This window comes from Coptis chinensis, chromosome 8 (assembly GCF_015680905.1).
Source record: "Coptis chinensis isolate HL-2020 chromosome 8, ASM1568090v1, whole genome shotgun sequence".
NCBI classification, from domain to species: Eukaryota; Viridiplantae; Streptophyta; class Magnoliopsida; order Ranunculales; family Ranunculaceae; genus Coptis; species Coptis chinensis.
The window spans coordinates 2,900,777-2,913,162 of NC_141463.1; the positions used below are offsets into that span (position 1 = coordinate 2,900,777).

At 29.4% G+C, this 12,386-nt stretch overlaps 1 pseudogene; it reads right to left on the reverse strand.

Annotated features, from left to right (window-relative positions):
• Nucleotides 1-789: 789 nt before the first annotated feature.
• Nucleotides 790-1,424, reverse strand: LOC147479323 (large ribosomal subunit protein uL24z pseudogene; annotated as a pseudogene).
• Nucleotides 1,425-12,386: the final 10,962 nt, after the last annotated feature.

The window sequence follows — 12,386 nt, forward strand, 5'->3', positions numbered from 1 at the left end:
CATAACAACGAATCACTGCCGCGCATCAAAGTAACATTAGTATCACTAAATACACAAAATCAAATGCAACAAACTTAGGGGTTGTTTGTTTTTCTGAGCCTATGAATTTGAATCTTTGAATCTTTGAATGGCTCATCCTCCCGAATGCTAAATCTTCGATTCTTTGAATTCTAAAAACATGTTTGTTTTAAATTTAGAATAACTCGCTCAAGACTGAATATAAATCATTAGGGCAATTTTACTCATGCTATCTATTTTAAACACTAACTTGATTTCTTGTTAAACAAAATATATATTATATTTGAGGAGAAGAGATGGATTATCGAAAAAAATAAATGATAAATAAATTTATTTAAAATATGCTTTCACAAATATATTTTAACAGTTTATTTTCATATTTTGTTTATTTTCTAATATATATATGTAATTTTATTTTTAACAAAGTGGATATCATTCACCCAAAAAATGAAAAACCCCGGACGCCAACATCAAATTTTGAAGAACTTATTTTTTAAGCCATAAAAGTCAAGGTAGGAAAGTAGATGGGTTCTTAAGAAAAGGCAATAAGGGACTTTCTTGTTTCAAGTATTAGAATTCAAAGATTCAGGAAGAAATTTTGGTGCTGAATCTTTGAATGCTAAAAAAGTACCACTGAATGCTTAAACTACTTAAAAAAACAAACAAGTTTTGAACCTCTGAATGCTTAAAACTTAAGTTTAAGAGGCTCTGAATGCTGAATTCAAAAAAAACAAACAACCCCTTAGCTACTCAAACGTGTAATTAAACATATAACCACTAAACAAGTTGTAACCATTACCCATAACAAGCCAATTCCATAATAGTCAAAAATCAAAATTGCAGGACCTAACAAAACTCAAGACAAATTGTTTCCAAAATCAAGACCACTAAAAAAAATATAAAATGAGCCTAGTCAATCTCTTTCAAAGACGCACCACTAGCCACAACATCTTCAGCAGTAAATTTCCCCTTCTCCTTATCAACCCCACGACCTTTAGCTTTCCGGTCAAGTAAAAACTTCCTATCTTTATCAATTTTCAGCTTAGTCACAACAACTTTAGAAGGACTAATCCCAACATTAACAGTTGACCCATTAGCTTTCTCACGTGTAATACGTTCAATATGAATAACCCATTTACGTCGATACACTTGGACTATTTTACCCTCTCTTCCTTTGTAGGTCCCACGTACTACATGTACTTCGTCGTCTTTACGGATTGGGATTGATCGTACGTTGTATTTGTTACGTAGGTCGGTTGATAGTGGTGCTGACATTATCACACGGCGGATTGATGATGGTGCTGTGAAATGGGCTTTTCGACATTTGCGTCGTGAACTTGTGACTCGCGGGTTGTGTTTCATGGCTGCGTTTCAGAGTGAAATGAGTTGAAGACTTCAAGTGATGATAGATAAGGGGTTTAGGGTTTTAGCTTTTAGCCTTTTTAGATCAAGTCCAATAGAGAGATGCTAAATTGGGCTGCTAAAAGTGCCACATAAGACTTTTAGCGTGCCCAATCAAATTTGGCTGCTCAAAATAAAAAAACCAATCGAATCGCTACCGATGCTACGGACGGCATAATTTCTGCCGTCTATTTTTTGGACGGACGGCATAGTTTTTTACGGCCCATGAAATTTAACACACCGGACGCGAAAACTATTTGCCCATCTCCGAACTTACTATATAAGAACGCTACCGCCTTCACTTTGGCTAGGTTTTTGACTATTTCCAAATTTAAGACCCTTTTAGCAACCCATTGAGCTACACTAGTTTTTTCAAACCCGGCCCCTACTGAACGGGTGTCATTATGTTATATTAAAATATTAGCAACTATGCAGAGTTATGAGATATGGAAATTATATTAATCACTCATTCAAATTTCTTGCATCACTCTCTATAAAAAGAAAACACCAAACCTTGATAAAATCCATCGACTTATTTTTGTTATTAGGTTTAATAATATAAGTTTGATTGAAACTTTGTGAGAATGCCCAATGTGGTGAAGATGATATTGAACGAAGCTACTTGAATAACAAGACATTCCCAATCATAATAAAAGAATTATAATAAACACTACTTAAAATGCAAAATTATACTTGTTGAGACATTATATTCTCCTTACATATGATACAACTATGTTTCGGGGTTAGTTCAATGCATTTGCATCAAGTTTCTGATTTTACGTTAATTATTCTTTGAGGCTAGTTCAATGTAGTTGCATCTAGTTTCCTATTTTCCATTAATTATTCTTTGAGGTTAATTCAATATAGTTGTATCAAGTTTCTGATTTCCCATTAATTATTCGTTGAGGTTAGTTCAGTGTAGTTGCATCTAGTTTTTAATGTTTCGTTAATTACTCTTTGAGATTAGTTCATTGCATTTGCATCCAGTTTCCAATTTTTTTGTTAATTACTCTTTGAGGTTAGTTCAATACATCTGCATCCAGTTTCTGATTTCTTGTTAATTATTTTTCGAGGTTAGTTCGCATCTAGCTTCCAATTTCCAGTTATTTATGCTTTGAGGGTAGTTCGATGTAGTTACATCCGGTTTCCGTTTCCAATTAACTATTCCTTGAGGTTATTTCAATGCATTTGCATTTAGTTTCCAATTTTCCGTTAAATATTCATCAAGGATATTGCATCCAATTTCTGATTTCCCGGCCAGTTAGTTATTCTATGATTTTAGTTTAATCTGATTGCAGTTGCATCCAGTTTTCGATTTTCTGTTAATTATTCTTTGAGGTTAGTTCAATACAGTTATATCAAATTTTCAATTTCCCGTTAATTGGTATTTGAGGTTAGTTCAATGCATTTGCAGCAAGTTTTCTATTTCCCATTAATTATTTTTTGAGGTTTGTTCAATACAGTTGCATCAAATTTATGATTTTCCATTAATTATTCATTAAGATTAGTTCAGTGCAGTTGCATCCATTTTTCGATGTTTCGTTAATTAGTCTTTAGATTAGTTCATTGTATTTGCATCCAGTTTCTGATTTCTCATTAATAACTCTTTGAGGTTAGTTAAATACATCTGCATCTAGTTTATGATTTTTGATTATTTATGCTTTGAGGTTAGTTCGATGCAATTTTATTCGGTTTCTGATTTTCTATTAACTATTCTTTGAGGTTATTTCATTGCATTTTCATCTAGTTTACGATTTTCGCCAATTATTCTATGAGGTTAGTTCAATCTTTGTTGCATTAGGTTTTGTTTCGGGCTAATTATTTTTTTGAGGTTAGTTCAATGCATTTGCATCTAGTTTCCGATTCTCCGTTAATTATTATTTGGGGTTTGTTTGATGCATTTTTGCATACCATTTCCAATTTCCCGTTAAATATTTTTCAAGGATTTGCATCCAATTTCTAATTTTCAGCTAGTTATTCTCTGATGTTAGTTTAATGCAGTTGCATCCAGTTTCCGATTTATAATTAATTATTTTTTGAGTTTAGTTTATTGCATTTGCATAAAGTTTCTGATTTCCCGTTAACTACTCTTTGAGCTAAGTTCAATGTATTTGAATCCAGTTTTCGATATTCTTTTAATTATCCAATGTGGTGTGTAATACCAACTTTCTCTTGATCCATCTCAGAAGTGTCCTTTTGCAAACATGACGTAAAAATAAATTATGTTTTATTTATTATATGGGATCATCAAAGATTATCCAGTTCTCGATTTCCCTTTAATTATTCTATAAATTATACCTGACTCACTATGTGGGATCTTCAAAGATTATCTACGAACGGGTCATGTTATATTAATTATTCTAAAAAATATATGCAACTATATATGCAAAACTATTATATACAAATATTATATTGATCACTCATCCAAATTTTTTATAACATGAAAACCTCACGTACTCTCTATTAAAAAAAATAACTCGCCATTGATAAAACCCTTCAACTTCATTTGGTTGTTTAATAATAGAAGTTTGATTGAAGTTTTGTGAGATTGTCTAATAAAAGAGGAAGTTCATATTGAAGCTACTTGAATAGTAAGGTGTTCCCAATTATACGAAAAAAAAAAGAAGATAAACACCATTTTAAATGCAAAACTATACTTATCGAGATATTCCCACAATATACAACATAACTATATTTTGAGATTAGTTCAATGCATTTGCATCCAGTTTCTGATTTTCTGATATTTATTTTTTAATGTTAGTTCAATGCAGTTGCATCTAGTTTCTGATTTCTTGTTAATTATTCTTTGCAGTTAGTTAAATGCATTTGCATCCAATTTCCTGTTAATTGTTCTTTGAGGTGAGTTCAATGCATTTGCATCCAATTTCCGATTTCTCGTTAATCACTCTTTGAGATTAGTTTAATACATTTGTATTCGGTTTCGATTTTCGTTTATTATTCGATGAGGTTGCATTTGCATCTAGTTTCTGATTTCCCGTTAATTATTGTTTGAGGTTAGTTCAATGAATTTGCATCCAGTTTCTGATTTTTGTTAATTATTTCTTGAGGTTAGTTCAATGCATTTGCATCCAATTTATTTTTTGAAATTAGTTCAGTGTAATTGCATCAAATTTCCAATTTCCCGTTAATTAATTTTTAAGATTAGTTTCACGCATTTGCATCATGTTTCCAATTTATAGTTAATTTTTTTTAGGTTAGTTCAATATAGTTGCATCCAGTTTCCGATTTTCCGTTAATTTAATCTCTGATGGTTAGTTCAATGCATTTGCATACAGTTTCGATTTCCCGACAATTATTTTTTTATGTTAGTTCGATGTATTTGCATCCAAGTTTTGATTTAATGTTAATGATTCTTTGAGGTTAGTTTAATGCAGTTGTATCCATATTTCGATTGTCCATTAATTATTTTTTAAGATTAGTTTAATACTTGCATGTGCATTTAATTTCCGATTTCCCATTAAATATTATTTGAGGTTAGTTTGATGCATTTGCATCTAATTTTCTGTTTCCCGTTAATTGTTCTTTGACGTTAGTTTCATGCAGTATTATATATATTTTAAAATATTTGTCATTATTGGTTTGCCGTTATTTATTTATTTTTTCATTTTCTATTATATATTTTGTGATGTTATTTTTTGTATAATTTAATTTTCTACATGTAATTTGTTTTGGTTTGGTTTGGTATATAATTTATTTAAGCCTAATGTCCACTTTAACTAAATCAATAGTTATATAATTTATTTAAGCCAACATCTGCTTTAACTGAATATCGTTATTCCTCTAAAGTTATAAATTATAAAATTCATAAATTTAATTGGAATATGTCGTAATTATTATGGCTGGGATTGTGGTGTTTGAAATCATTAACTATGACTAAATATCTAAATCCCACATTGGATGATATATCAAATTGTTCCAATTTTATTTGTTAGGCCCATATATATATAGTGTGCATGCAATATAATTTTATTTGTTTTGGGTGTACATTGTTACTTATTTTATGATTAGTTTTTTTTTTTTTTCTTTTTTCCCAGTCACATGTGTGGTTAACAAATGCATAAAGTAAATGTTCAAGCAATTCAATTCATTTTTTCCTTTGTTCTTTCATAGTTTCATTGTCATTTTCTAGAAAGAAACTTTATTATATTAAACTTCACCTGAGATTAGTGTGGAAACTATTCTTTGTGGTGTAAAGAGTTTTAGGAAAATTATTTTGGTTGAAACTATTGTTTTTAGCAATTTTAGTTTTTTTGTCATTTTTTTTCTTCTTCGTAATTAGTTATATTGTTTAGAAAAAGTTGGAGACTCTATGAAACTCTAGATGGAATTGTTTCTTTATTTATATCATACTTTTTCGTAATTAGTAATAGAGTTTAGAAAAAACTGGAGTCCGTGCTGCAAAAAATAGATCGGTCAGGGTACAACTATAATATATATCTAAAGATTTGGAATTTTTTTTTTTCGTAATTAGTATTAGAGTTTACAAAAATTTGGAGACTCTATGAAGCCTTGAAAAATAAAGCTAAAAGGGTATAGCTATAATATATATCTAAGGATTTAGAATTCCTTTTTTTTCCGTAATTATAGAGTTTACAAAAAATTGGAGACTATGTAAAACCTTGAAAAATAAAGCCAAGAGGGTATAGCTATAATATATACTTGCTTTCAAACCCGTCCTACGAACGGGTGTCATTATGTTATATTAAAATATTAGCAACTATGCAGAGTTATGAGATATGAAAATTATATTAATCACTCATTCAAATTTCTTGCATCACTCTCTATAAAAAGAAAACACCAAACCTTGATAAAACTCATCAACTTATTTTTGTTGTTAGGTTTAATAATAGAAGTTTGATTGAAACTTTGTGAGAATGCCCAATGTGGTGAAGATGATATTGAACGAAGCTACTTGAATAGCAAGGCATTCCCAATCATAATAAAAGAATTATAATAAACACTACTTAAAATGCAAAACTATACTTGTTGAGACATTATATTCTCCCTACATATGATACAACTATGTTTCGGGGTTAGTTCAATGCATTTGCATCAAGTTTTCGATTTTACGTTAATTATTTTTTGAGGCTAGTTCAATGTAGTTGCATCTAGTTTCCGATTTTCCATTAATTATTCTTTGAGGTTAATTCAATGTAGTTGTATCAAGTTTCTGATTTCCCATTAATTATTCTTTGAGGTTAGTTCAGTGTAGTTGCATCTAGTTTTCAATATTTCGTTAATTACTCTTTGAGATTAGTTAATTACATTTTGCATTTTCCAAGGTTCCAATTTCTTGTTAATTACTCTTTGAGGTTAGTTCAATACATCTGCATCCAGTTTCTGATTTTCTGTTAATTATTTTTTGAGGTTAGTTCGCATCTAGCTTCCAATTTCCAGTTATTTATGCTTTGAGGGTAGTTCGATGTAGTTACATCCGGTTTCCGATTTCCAATTAACTATTCCTTGAGGCTATTTCAATGCATTTGCATTCAGTTTCCAATTTTCCGTTAAATATTCATCAAGGATATTGCATCCAATTTCTGATTTCCCGGCCAGTTAGTTAATCTATGATTTTAGTTTAATCTGATTTGCATCCGGTTTCGATTTTCCATTAATTATTCTTTGAGGTTAGTTCAATACGGTTGTATCCAATTTTAATTTGTTAATTAATTAGTCTTTGAGGTTAGTTTAATGCATTTTGCAAGACAAGTTTTCTATTTTCCATTAATTATTTTTTGAGGTTTGTTCAATAGGTTGGTTGCATCAAATTTATGATTTTCCATTAATTATTCATTAAGATTAGTTCAGTGCAGTTGCATCCATTTTTCGATGTTTCGTTGATTAGTCTTTAGATTAGTTTATTGTATTTGCATCTAGTTTCCAATTTCTCATTAATAACTCTTTGAGGTTAGTTCAATACATCTGCATCTAGTTTATGATTTATGATTATTTATGCTTTAAGGTTAGTTCGATGCAATTTTATTCGGTTTCTGATTTCCTGTTAACTATTATTTGAGATTATTTCATTGCATTTGCATCTAGTTTCTGATTTCCTGTCAATTATTCTATGAGGTTAGTTCAATGCAGTTGCATTTGGTTTTTATTTCAGGCTAATTATTTTTTGAGGTTAGTTCAATACATTTGCATCTAGTTTCCGATTCTCCGTTAATTATTATTTGGGGTTTGTTTGATGCATTTTTGCATACCATTTCCAATTTCCCGTTAAATATTTTTCAAGGATTTGCATCCAATTTCTAATTTCCCGTTAGTTATTCTCTGATGTTAGTTTAATGCAATTGCATCCAGTTTTTGCTTTATAATTAATTATTTTTTGAGTTTAGTTTATTGCATTTGCATAAAGTTTCTGATTTCCCGTTAACTACTCTTTGAGCTCAGTTCAATGTATTTGAATCCAGTTTTCGATATTCTTTTAATTATCCAATGTGGTGGGTAATACCAACTTTTTACTGATCCATCTGTAGTGTCCTTGCAAACATGACATAAAAATAAATTATGTTTTATTTATTATATGGGATCATCAAAGATTATCCAGTTCTCGATTTCCCGTTAATTATTCTATAAATTATACCTTACTCACTATGTGGGATCTTCAAAGATTATCTACGAACGGGTCATGTTATATTAATTATTCTAAAAATATATGTAACTATATATGCAGAACTATTATATACAAATATTATATTGATCACTCATCCAAATTTTTTATAACATGAAAACCCCACGTACTCTCTATTAAAAAAAAAAAAACTCGCCATTGATAAAATCCTTCAACTTCATTTGGTTGTTTAATAATAGAAGTTTGATTGAAGTTTTGTGAGATTGTCTAATAAAAGAGGAAGTTCATATTGAAGCTACTTGAATAGTAAGGTGTTCCCAAATATACGGAAAAAAAAAAAGATAAACACCATTTTAAATGCAAAACTATACTTATCGAGATATTTCCACAATATATAACATAACTATATTTTGAGATTAGTTCAATGCATTTGCATCCAGTTTCTGATTTTCTGATATTTATTTTTTAAGGTTAGTTCAATGCAGTTGCATCTAGTTTCTGATTTCTTGTTAATTATTCTTTGCAGTTAGTTAAATACATTTGCATCCAATTTCCTGTTAATTGTTCTTCGAGGTCAGTTCAATGCATTTGCATTCAATTTCCGATTTCTCGTTAATCACTCTTTGAGATTAGTTTAATACATTTGTATTCAGTTTCTGATTTCTCGTTTATTATTCGATGAGGTTGTATTTGCATCTAGTTTCTGATTTCCCGTTAATTATTGTTTGAGATTAGTTCAATGAATTTGCATCTAGTTTCCGATTTTCGTTAATTATTTCTTGAGGTTAGTTCAATGCATTTGCATCCAATTTATTTTTTGAAATTAGTTCAGTATAATTGCATCCAATTTCCAATTTCCCGTTAATTAATTTTTAAGATTAATTTCACGCATTTGCACCCTGTTTCCAATTTATAGTTAATTTTTTTTTAGGTTAGTTCAATATAGTTGCATCCAGTTTCCGATTTTCCGTTAATTTAATCTTTGAGGGTTAGTTCAATGCATTTGCATCCGGTTTCGATTTCCGACAATTATTTTTTTATGTTAGTTGATGTATTTGCATCCAAGTTTTGATTTTCATTAATGATTCTTTGAGGTTAGTTTAATGCAGTTGTATCCATATTCGATTGTCCATTAATTATTTTTAAGATTAGTTTAATGTTTGCATGCATTTAATTTCGATTTCCCATTAAATATTATTTGAGGTTAGTTCGATGCATTTGCATATAATTTTGTTTCCGTTAATTGTTCTTTGACGTTAGTTTCATGCAAGATATATATATTTTAAAATATTTGTCATTATTGGTTTGTCGTTATTTATTTATTTTTTCATTTTCTATTATATATTTTGTGATGTTATTTTTTGTATAATTTAATTTTCCACATGTAATTTATTTTGTTTTGGTTTGGTATATAATTTATTTAAGCCTAATGTCCACTTTAACTAAATCAATAGTTATATAATTTATTTAAGCCAACATCCGCTTTAACTGAATATCGTTATTCCGCTAAAGTTATAAATTATAAAATTCAGAAATTTAATTGGAATATGTCATAATTATTATGGCTGGGATTGTGGTATTTGAAATCCTTAACTATGACTAAATATCTAAATCCCACAGTGGGTGGCATATCAAATTGTTCCAATTTTATTTGTTAGGCCCATATATATATATAGTGTGCATACAATATAATTTATTTGTTTTGGGTGTACACTGTTACTTATTTTATGATTAGTTTACTTTTGTTTCCTTTTGTCTCAATCACATGTGTGGTTAACAAATGCATAAAGTAAATGTTTAAGCAACTCAATTCATTTTTTCCTTTGTTCTTTCATAGTTTCATTATCATTTTCTAGAAAGAAACTTTATTATATTAAACTTCACCTGAGATTAGTGTGGAAACTATTCTTTGTGGCGTAAGAGTTTTAGGAAAATTATTTTTGGTTGAAACTATTGTTTTTAGCAATTTAGTTTTTTGTTTCATTTTTGTCTTCTTCTGTAATTAGCTATATTGTTTAGAAAAAGTTGGAGACTCTATGAAGCTCTTGATGGGATTGTTTATTTATTTATATCATTTTCATAATTAGTGATAGAGTTTAGAAAAAACTGGAGTCTATGCAAAATGTCTCACACAAATTTCGAATCAGAATATATTTTTATTGAAAATAAACCGAAATACGTTAATGAGCAGCGATTATAGTGTATAAGTATTTGGAAACTAAGGGATCAAATTGAGATAGCCTCTTCACTTTGTGGTTGAGGATATTAATCCATAATTTTCAATTCGAATTATCTTAAACTCAATTTAGCTTGTATAATAGTTTTCTTAGATTTATGATGATTTATCGGCAAATTTTTGAATCAGAATATATTTTTATTGAAAATTAACCGAAATACGTTAATGAGCAGCGATTATGGTGCATAAGTACTTGGAAATTAAGAGATCAAATTGAGATAGCATCTTCACTTTGTGGTTTAGGATATTAATCCGTAATTTTCAAATAAAATTATCTTAAACTCAATCTAGCTTGTATAATAGTTTTATTATATTTATGGTGATTTAGCAAGAAATCATCACTTAAATTACGATACTAATGTGAACAAATCACTAAAACAGATTGATTGTTTTCATATCCTCAAAGAATACACTACTCTCACTTGAAAAGATTTATCACATGAACGTGTCCTACGAACAGGTGTTGTTATATTAAATTATTCTAAAAAATATTAGCAACTATGCATAGCTATGAGATATGAAAATTATATTAATTACTCATTTAAATTTTTTGCACCACTCTTAATAAAAAGGAAACATCAAATCTTGATAAAACTCATCGACTTCTTTTTATTGTTATGTTTAACAATAGAAGTTTGAATGAAGTTTTGTGAGAATGCCCAATGTGGCGAAGATAATATTGAAGCTACTTGAATAGCAAGGCATTCCCAGTCACAATAAAATAATTATAATAAACACTACTTAAAATGCAAAACTATATTTGTTGAGACATTTATTCCCCCTACGTATAATACAAATATGTTTTAGGGTTATTAGTTCAATGCATTTACATCAAGTTTCTGATTTTTCATTAATTATTCTTTGAGGTTAGTTTAATGTAGTACGTTGCATCAGTTTCCAAATTCTCATTAATTATTCTTTGAGGTTAGTTCAATGCAGTTGCATCAAGTTTCCGATTTCCCGTTAATTATTATTTGAGGCTAATTCAGTGCAATTGCATCCATTTTATGATTTCCCGTTAGTTATTCATTAAGGTTAATTCAGTACAGTTGCATCCAGTTTTCGATGTTTCGTTAATTAATATTTGAGATTAGTTCATTGCATTTACATCTAGATTCTAATCTCCCGTTAATTACTCTTTGAGGTTAGTTTAATACATCTACATTCAGTTTCTGATTTCCCGTTAATTGTTTTTCTAGGTTAGTTCGATAGTTTACAATTTCTATACAGTTTGCATACATGTATGAGTCTGTTTTTATAAACTCACTTTCGTTTTGGGTTCCTAATTACTCTTAATTACTCATGTGAGAAGGCTAAAAAAGCATACATTTATGCTTTGAGGTCAGTGCGATGCAGTTACATCCGACTTTCAATTTCTGGTTAACTATTTTTTGAGGTTATTTCAATGCATTTGCATTCAATTTCTGATTTCCCGTTAGTTAATCTCTGACTTTAGTTTAATGCAGTTGCATCTAGTTTTTGGTTTTTGGTTAATTATTCTTTGAGGTTAGTTCAATACAGTTGCATACAATTTCCAATTTTATGTTAATTGTTCTCTGAGGTTAGTTCAATGCATTTGCATCAAGTTTCCGATTTCCCGTTAATTATTTTTTGAGGATAGTTCAATGCAGTTACATCAAATTTATAATTTCCCGTTAATTATTCATTTAGGTTAGTTCAGTGCAATTTCATCCATTTTTCAATGTTTCGTTAATTAGTCTTTGAGATTAGTTCATTGCATTTGGATCCAGTTTCTGATTTCCCGTTAATAACTCTTTAAGGTTAGTTCAATACATTTGCATCTAGTTTCTGATTATTTATGCTTTGCCGGTTTCTGATTTCCCTTTAATTATTCTTTGAGATTATTTCAATGCATTTGCATTTAGTTTCCAATTTCCCACCAATTATTCTATGAGGTTAGTTCAATACAGTTGCATTCGGTTTTTGATTTTCTGTTAATTATTTTTTGAGTTTAGTTCAATGCATTTGCATCCAGTTTCCGGTTTCTCATTAATTATTATCTAAGGTTTGTTTGATGTATCTGCTTACCGTTTCTGATTTCCTGTTAGATATTTTTCAAGGATTTGCATCCAATTTCTAATTTTCCATTAGTTATTATCTGGCGTTAGTTTA